The sequence below is a fragment of the Miniopterus schreibersii genome (assembly GCF_964146895.1).
Source record: "Miniopterus schreibersii genome assembly, chromosome: 6".
Lineage (NCBI taxonomy): Eukaryota > Metazoa > Chordata > Mammalia > Chiroptera > Miniopteridae > Miniopterus > Miniopterus schreibersii.
Window position 1 is genome coordinate 5,296,290 of NC_138107.1, and position 9,310 is coordinate 5,305,599.

General features: G+C 51.6%; 1 pseudogene across 1 annotated transcript; it reads left to right on the forward strand.

Moving 5' to 3' along the window:
* Positions 1-2,824: 2,824 nt before the first annotated feature.
* On the forward strand, positions 2,825-8,605 carry LOC308558683 (HLA class II histocompatibility antigen, DP beta 1 chain-like; annotated as a pseudogene). The gene is made up of 5 exons: positions 2,825-2,878; positions 6,211-6,457; positions 7,198-7,474; positions 7,973-8,083; positions 8,559-8,605. The product of its transcript is annotated as an HLA class II histocompatibility antigen, DP beta 1 chain-like (transcript).
* Positions 8,606-9,310: the final 705 nt, after the last annotated feature.

Here is a 9,310-nt window from a genome sequence, read left to right on the forward strand (position 1 = left end):
TGAAAAGGGAGCCCACTGCACAGCAAAAGAAACCGTCAACAAAATGAAAAGGGAGAACATATTTGCCAATGACACATCTGATGAAGTGTTAATTTCCAAAATATATAAAGAACTCATGCAACTCAACGAAAGGATGACATATTCAATTAAAAAATGAGTAAAGGACCTGAATAGACACGTCTCCAAAGAGGATATACAGATGGCAAATAAACATATGATAAAATGCTCAACATCACTAATTGTCAGAGATGCAAATTAAAACTACAATGAGGAATTACCTCACACCTGCCAGAATGGCTTCATCAATAAATCAACAAACAACAAGTGCTGGCGAGGGTGTGGAGAAAGGGGAACCTGGTACACAGCTGGTGGGAACACAGACTGGTGCAGCCTCTGTGGAAAACAGTGTGGCGTTTCCTAAAAAAATTTAAAATGGAGCTACCTTATGACCTAGAGATCCCATTGCAGGTAATATATCCTAAGAATCCTGAAACACTAATCAGAAAGAACATATGCACCCCTATGTTCACAGCAGTGTTATTTACAATAGCTAAGATCTAGAAAAAGCCCAGGTGCCCATGAGTAGATGAGTGGATAAAAAAGCTGTGGGACATTTACACCATGGAATACTACGCAGCTATAGAAAAGAAGGATCTCTTACCTTTTGCAACAGCACAGATGGACCCGGAGGTTACTATGCTAAGCAAAATAAGCCGGTCAGAGAAAGACAAATATCACATGATCTCACTTATATGTGGAATCTAATGAACAAAATAAACTGACAAGCAAAATAGGTCCAGAGGCATGGAAACCTGGAACAGACAGATCTCAGGGGGGAGGGGTGTGGGGGGAACTGGAAGAGATAAACCAAAGAGCACACTGGCATATATGTACAGCCTGTGGACACAGACAGTAATGTGGTAAAGGCCTGGGGGTGGGGGTGGGGGTGGGGGTGGGGGTGGGGGTGGGGTGAGGATGGGTGGGGGGGCAAAGGAGGAGAAAGTGGGGGACATCTGTAATGCTGTCAAAAAATTTTAAATAAATTATAATATAATATAATATAATATAATATAATATAATATAATATAATATAATAATATGAAAATTACAAAAAAAGTGAGCCCTGGCTGGGTAGCTCAGTTGGTTAGAGTGTCGTCGTCCTCACACACCAAGGTTGTGGGTTCAATCCCTGGTCAGAGCACATACAAGAATCAGCCAGTGAGTGCATGAGTGAGTGGAACGGCAAATCGATGTTTCTCTCCCTCTTTCTCTCTCTCTCTAAAGTAAACAAATAAGTTGATTAATTAATTAAATTACAAAAATAATATTGAAATGCAAAGAAAGGATGGTCCTCAGAGTTCTGAGGTAGGGAGTTCAGTCGCCCTCGATCTAACACTGCTTAGCGCTTGCTCATTCCCTGAACCCCCCGAGCAGGGGATGGCACTCACCATGGGGCGGGAATGACATGCCTGGTATCTGCACCGAGCAAGGAGAGCAAGGAAAACAGAAAACAAATCTCGTGACTCACCCGGTTACTCAAACGAGGATCCCTTTCCTCATACTGTCTTCAGTGAATCTTACGCCTGAAGATCATGTGCTTTCACACCCCTCTGCCTAGGGGTGACAATTCCTACTCATTGGTTCCTTTTTTGGAATCTGACCACACACAGGGGATGTGGGAGGCTGTCCTGGCTCATTGACTCTGATATTCAAGGAGGGAGGCCCACGGAGTGAGCACTGCTCTGCCTGTGATTCTCTCAGCCCCGGGCTTTCCCAGGCTCCAGGATGGTGGCCGTGCAGGTCACTGGGGACCCCTGCATGGCAGCTCTGATGGTGTCCTTGGAGATGCTGAGCTTCCCTTTGGCTTAGGGCAGAGCCACCCCAGGTAAGCGCAGAGCTGCTGCTCTTGGAGGGAGCGGCTCAAGGGAATGACCCTACGGGCTTTCCCATGTGGGCCCCACCCACAGAGAGGCTTTGGGGGTCCAACATCATCCAGGGGCCGCTATTCCCACGAGAGAGAGATCAGTGTGTGCGTCTGCTGGACACAACAGTACCTGGTGGTCAGGAATGACTTTGGAGGGACAAGTTTCTCACCGAGGGGTCAAGATGACATTTCAACCTCAAAGATCAGAAACCAGGGTTACTCTGCGGTGCCTGGGGTCCCAGGGCCATGCTGTACAACCACTGCTCCAGGTGGAGGCCCGTCCACAGAACCAGGTGGGGCCCATCCCATGACCAGCGATGGCCAGAGAGGAGGGCGATGAGGACAGGCTGAGGTTAAGGCCACAGGACGCCGACTGCGGCTGACAGTGGTCACAGCAGCAACCAGATCAGGGCATATCAGGTAGGCCCAGGAGAGTGAGAAACAGGAAGCGGCCTCTTTCCGTTCCAGTTTGCCACCAAGCCCACGGTGATGGGACCCTGAACACCACATGAAGGAGCCTGTGCTAGACTCCCCGGCCTCTCCATCGCCCCGCAAAGCCAGCCCCACTTCTCGCAGAATCAGGTCCCCGCGCCTTTCCCAGTTTCCAGGGTTGACAGCATGTAAAACTCTCAAATTCACCTGCTCGGACCCCACGCCGATGTGCCCAGGTCTCAGACAGAGGGAAGGAGCAGATTTTCTGATATTCGTCGCTCAGGTGGGCGGAGGACTGGGCCAGCGCAGCTCAGCTGTGGGGCTGGTGCCTGCGGCTGAGCGGAGAAACCGAGGGGCTTGGGTCCCGGAGAGCAGGACGCGGGGCAGGCTGCGCGGGGCTGGTGAGCGGGGACGGTGTCCCAGGGGGCGGGAGGAGAGCCCACGGGCTCTCCTGGGAGCGGCGCGGTGATGGACGGGGGCGAGCTCATTGAAACCCGGGCTGGGGAGGCCGTGGGCTCGTCAGTGAGGGGAATGAGGGGAGTTCACCCCGAGAGTCCGCGGGGCGGCGGGGTCCAGAGCCCTGAAAGAAGAGGTGACACAGAAACGATCAGCATTGAGGTAACAAAAGCTCCTCTGAGCGTTGAGGCTGTGCCCCAGGGCGCTCCTTTTCAGTCATTCTGAACAAACCAGGGCTGGTCCCCTGGCTTCTCGTGGTCTCACCCACCCCGGCGCGGCCAGGGGAAGGGCTCTAACCTGTGAGCGGGCCAGACGCTCTGCTCTAACTTTTCTTTACAGGGTCTTATTTTATTTAATTTAGTCCTTCCAGAGAAAAAAATAGATATAACATTCCTTCTTACAGGCGAAAGGCTGGGACCCGGAGAGGTTGCTGTATTTGTCCCGGGCCCCAGGGCTGGTCGGGGGCACCTCACGGTGCTGCCACATTGCCATCCTTGCCCTTAGTAATCACACATCCTTAATGGGACTGTTCTGAAAAGATGATTTACTTCACAGAAGAAGCCACTGAGCTTTGCTCTAGACACTTCAGATGTTTTCCCAGAATTTCACAAACTAATATTTTTCACATACACACAAAAAAAGCAGTTTTGAGACACTCTCGTGTGATATCAGCTTTTCAAATAAGATTTGAAAAGGAAGGAAAAAGTCAATTGCTTTTAAAAAGAAAAAAAAATCAGACCACTACTCAGAACCAACAGGGATGTGTCCTGATTGAAGAACAGGTGGGGAACCTCTTGGCAGAACAGGAAATGGAGTCAGACGCGGGCAGTGGGGCAGGGAGGCCGGCGGGACACAGATGTCAGAGGCCCCGACTGGATGGGGCCAGGAACCCCGAGGCTGAGGGGCAAGGGAAGCACGAAGCTAAAACCAGAAGACTGGGTAGAAGGCTGGAGGGGCAGGAGAGGGCTTAGGCAGGCCAGCGGGCGGAGGTCCGGGGGAGCCTTGCTCATGATGTCGGAAGACTGGACGTCACGCTGAGGCAACTGGGGCCGTAAGTCAGGGGGTGAACTGGGGGCCAAAACTGAGGCATGGAGAAGGCTGTGGCCACCGAATTTATCCAGGCTGGCAGTGACAAGAGTCTGAGTCACCCATCCAGGGGACAGAGGGGCGAGAGGCAAAATAATAGCCTTGTTACCTGACCAGAATGAGTTCGGGAGGCTGGGAGCTCTTAGCCCGAGGCTGGGTGATGGGTGGCGCCATCCTCAGGGCTTGGGAGGAAGAGCAGGTGCCAGGGTCTCAGCCGCAGGGCAATGTGGAGGCTCCCGTGGGATGTCCGGGGGCGACTCCCAGCGGCCATGTGGCCAAACACGGGTAGAACTGGCGGTATGCGTGTGAGCTAATTATTATGGTTGATGGTTAAGGACTGATGCGAGTGAAATAATCCTCATTAAGAACGACCAGCAGTGTCTGAGGGGAGTGTGGGCAGATCGTGAGATGTGGCAGACACTAACCTTTGGGGACAGTGAGTGGTGGGGAGGGCAAGGTCAGGGAGGAAGTGGGCCTCATAGATGTTCAATACTTTTATTTTTATTTTTTTAAGAGGGGGGGGAGGGAGGGAAGGAGGGAGGGGGAGAGAGAAAGAAACATACATGTGAGAGAGACACACTGACTGGCTGCCTCTTGCACGTGCCCCAGCCGGGGCCAGAAACGAACTTGAAACCCAGGTACGTGCCCTGGACCGGAATCAAACCTGCTTCCCTTCGGTCCACAGGCCAACGCTCTAACCACTGAGCATGCCAGCCAGGCAGATGTTCAATACTCTTAAGGAGCTTGAAAGTGAACAAACGTGAGCGGTGGGCGGAAACCAGGCAAGAATATAGTGTTGGAAGAATATAGTGTTGGAAGAATAAAAGCCTGGATGCGATCACGGCCATTGTCACCTGAAGCCTTACTTTGTCATAGGCCCAATGCTGTAGCTTACCTCCTCGATCTCAGTTAACCCAGATAGTGTTGTCACAGAAACACCCTTGTCCCCATTTTCATACAAGGACACTGTACTTCACTGAGGTCACCCGGTTACTAAGTCACTGCGATAGAAGAGGAGAGAGCCCGGACGGCCGGGCTGAGGTTGAGCATGGACCTAGGACCCAGGAGATGGCAGTTCATGTCCCGGGCAGGGCACAGGCGGGGCTGAGGGCTCGCTCCCCAGCAGGGGGCATGTTCTCTCTCTCTCTCTCTCTCTCTCTCTCTCTCTCTCCCTCCCCCTTCCTCTCTCTGAAATCAATAAAGATATATTTAAAAAAAAAAAAAAAAAAGCAAGAAGAGGAGCACGGCCCCCTCTCCCCGAGTCTGTGATCTTAAACACCACGCTTACCGCTCTCGCGCCGCATGTGGGAGGAGCGGGCCTTCCTCTCCCCAGGCCCTGTAGACTTTGCTTCATAACCTCTCTCATAGCCTTAATTCCAGTCTCCACCCTCATCACTTCTTGCCTGTTGTAAAAACATCAATCCACTGGCCACGCTCCCTCCAGGACCCCCTTCCCCTGTACAGATCGAATGATACCTATTCCCTGTAGGAAAAATCCCCAAACTCCTGGGCACCCAAACCGGCTGCACCACTCCTGCCTGCCCCATCTCCTGTCACCTGGCCACCCACCTTCCCCTTCCTGCTGCTCCTCTGGTCGCTGGGCACTTCTGCCAGAGCTCTCTTCCCTCTGCTCCTCCTTACACCCCTCCGTGAACGTCCGCTCCCTACACATCTCCCTCTGCCTCCACCTCTCAGCAGATGGCAGACTCACCTCCTGTGCTCCTGCACCGGCTTCGTCCCTCCCAGAACCCGCCTGTCACTGTGTCCCTCTGAGGCAGGGCTCTTCATTATTAATGCTGAAAAGGACTTCAGCGATTCTTTAGTTAAATCCCCACTTATTGGGTAAGAAAACTTGGGGCCAGGGAGGTTGTATGATTTATCCAAGATCATGTGATTGATTGGGTGTAAAAATTTGTATTTTTCTCATTTAACCCTGGGAGGTGACATCAGTAAAGCAAAATACCTTTACATCAATAGTAATAAATAATCTTGTATTGATTGGTTGATCTATTGAGAGTGACAAAGAAATTGGAGGTGAAGTGGAGAGAGAAATCACTGAGAACTGGTGAGCACAAGTATTGATTCTGGCCATGCTCTGGGCCCTGGGTTAGGGCGCAGTGACCCCTCCAAGTTGCACACTCTGCTGGAAGAAAAATGGGGACCCCGGAGAAAAAGCAAAGCCAGGAAATACGTGGCCCTGGCTGCGGCCACTCCACAGTGAAGGGCCCAGCGCCTGGCGTGCATGGGGCCTCTGGGGCCCAGCCCCACCCGGTCCTTCAGGAGCACCCCGCCCTGGTCCTTCTGGCTCACAGAGGAGGAGTGACCGCCACGAGTTCAACGGGACACACCGCTTCCTGGAGCGATACATTTACAACTGAGACATGAACGTGGAGCTTGACAGCGCCGTGGGTGTGTTTGTGGCTGTGACGGAGCTCGGCGCGTGACCGGCAGGAGCTGGAACACCCGGAGGGAGCTCCTGGAGCTAAGGGCGCCGGGGCCACCGTGTGGGGACACAGCCAGGAGCCGCACGAGGCTTTCGCCCTGAAGCGCAGAGGCGAGGGGTAGGTGGGAAAGAGAAGACCCCGGGGGGGCGGCCTTGGGCAGCGGAGAAGGGGACAGGCCTCTTTCCCATCTCCAAGCCCCAGCACAGCCTAAACCCAAAGGACTTCACCGGGTTGGGGCCGGACCACACGGGAAAAGGCCAGACTCCCTGTTAATCCAACACGAAAAAGCCAAGAACATTGGGTTTGTGGATGTTGCTAGAAGCTCTTTTTGGTCGAGATGGCCGGGAGGCGTACAGGCTAAGGAAGACGGACCGAGGTGCTTCATTTCTTTGCCTCTGTTTAATGAGCACCTCAGGCTGATTGATCAAAGGAAAACTACCGACTGGATACACTCTGATTCCAAGATAGTATTTGGAAGGGTTATGAGTCCTTTTGAACAAGATGGAAAATGTAAATTTAGGTAGTTCCATTGCTGGTTCAACATTTCTGTTCAAAGAACATTAGTCACTACCTTATACGCTTCTGGTGAGAGTGTTAGGGAGTGTCAAATTTGACCCTCTCCTAGTCTTCTCCTCGCTTTCTTTATCGTGTATGACAAGGTCTTTCTTCTTGAAACATTGCAACATTTTATTCTGTTTTTCCTGCACTGTTCCCCGTCTTCTGCCTCCAAACAGCTTAACAGGTGATATTTCATCTTTAACATCTAGAAGCCAATTTGGCAAGAAAATTGCTAGATGCACTGCGTTAACTGTCTCCCTTGTCATAACAAGATTCTTTTTCCCACTCCTACTCCAGCCTAAAGTGAACGTGCCCCCCTCCAAGAAGGGGCCCCTGCAGCACCCCAACCTGCTTGTCTGCCACGTGACAGATTTCTATCCAGGCAACATTCAAGTCCGCTGGTTCCAGAATGGACAGGAGGAAATAGTGCAGCTTGTGTCCACCAATCTAATCCATAACGGAGACTGGACCTTCCAGATCCTGGTGATGCTGAAAATGAACCCCCAACAGGGAGACGTCTATACCTGCCAAGTGGAGCACCCCAGCTTGGACAGTCCTGTCACTGTAGACTGGAGTAAATTACTCCCCGATGACCCTCTAAGCTGCAGGCTCTGGGATCCACCACTACCCATTGGGTTCACACCACCCCATGTGTCCTCACCAGCGCTCTAACTGGTATAGACTGGGGGCAGCAAGGGTCTGGTGATTCTAGCGTGCATTTACCCCTGCCCTGGGGGATCCTAAAGAATCTCTCCTTGTTAGGAAAGCAATCACCTTCATGACTGGCCCTCAGACTGGGACCTGGCCTCTCCCTTCCACCTCCCTTCAGTCCCTTATGCTTGGACTTAATGGGTTGACCTAAAACCAGCATTTGCCTCCTGTGGACATCACCAGTCTGACCCAGAACTTTGGGGTGTTTTCCACATCCTCTCCTTCCCCACAGTGGTCCCAAGCTTGGCACTATCCTCTCCCTTTCCCCCCACGGTGCACTAGGTCAGGCTCCAGGTGTCAGGCCAGGCCGGGTGTTGCAGCAGGTGGAGGTGAGACTGACCCTGGGGTCTGTTCTTCCCAGAGGCTCAGTCAGATTCTTCCCGGACCAAGATGCTGACTGGAGTCAGGGGCCTTGTGCTGGGGCTCTTTGCCCTCGTGGTGAGCTTCATTCTCTGTTTTAGAGGCCAGCAAGGTAAGAAACCTCTGGAAAATGATGGATACTGTCCTACTAGGCAAGGACAGCCATGTAAGGAAGAAGATGCCTGGACAGATCTTGGCCCAGCAAGCCACCTGAGGCTGCAGAACAGTTACCCTGTTCTGCAGGGGTTCCTTTAAGCCTGGGGGCAGCTAAGTCTACAGATTGGACCCTGCCTTGGTTCCCGGTGATGTAGGCACGGGATGCAAATGTTTGTATAACTTTCTAAGATGTTGTTGCTCTTTACTCTCCCAATTACTAAATTCAACTTCCCTTTCGCTTTCATTTCAGGACGACAAGGACCTCAGCCAATAGGTGGTATTTCTACTCCTTTCTTCCTTCTTGGGGTGCAATTCAATTCCTTGCAACATAAGTTTGGGAGCATTTAATGAGCACTCTGTGTTCAGGATGTATCGCAGGAGGTGCCCTGGGAGTGGGGAGGAACTCTCAGAGGCTGTCCCTCTTCCTCAAGTTGAGCCCTTTGCCCCCAACTCTTGGTCCATGTTCGTCTTTGCGTGAGTATCAGAATGAGCTTCACCCTGCTGCGGGAGGAAACGCCAGAGACTCTCCCATTGTGCATCAGACCAACACCCAGCCTCTCTATGTTTTTTTTTCTGTTGGGACTCTAGAGGGAAAGGAAATGTAGCCCTGAACTTCGTTGTCTTTAACTCTTCTTCATAGGGCTCCTGAGCTGATCTCAAACATCACCTGTAACCTTGGAACAAGGATTTCTGATACTTCTATTGCCCAGCAACCTCCCACCTCCAAAAAGCACATTACAACGGAGTCGTGCCCTTGACACGAATTTCTGGGTCCCTGCATTTTAATTGAATGTATTTTCTCTTTCTCAAGTTCTCCAGTCTATAGGGTGCCCTTTCCTGAGGAATGCAAACCACCCAACTCCAACATTATGGTCCTTCCTTCTTGACAAGAAGGGCACAGTCATGTGGCCTTGTTTATGCTCGAAGGGTTTGGTGACCACTGGGTCCAGTGAAGAGCCTGGAGATGTCCTTGTTATTTTACCCAGCATGGAGAAATAAACTTCTCTATGGTCATCAATTCTTCTTATTGAATAGGAGGGCAGCCAATAGCAGACCTCCTAAAATTTGCTTTAGTTCATTGTAGATGCCCAAGATGCCCTGGTGGAGGCGTGGAACCATTAGTCCTAGTAATCCCAAGTGGAACTGACATTGACCCTGAATATTTTTAAAATATATTTTTATT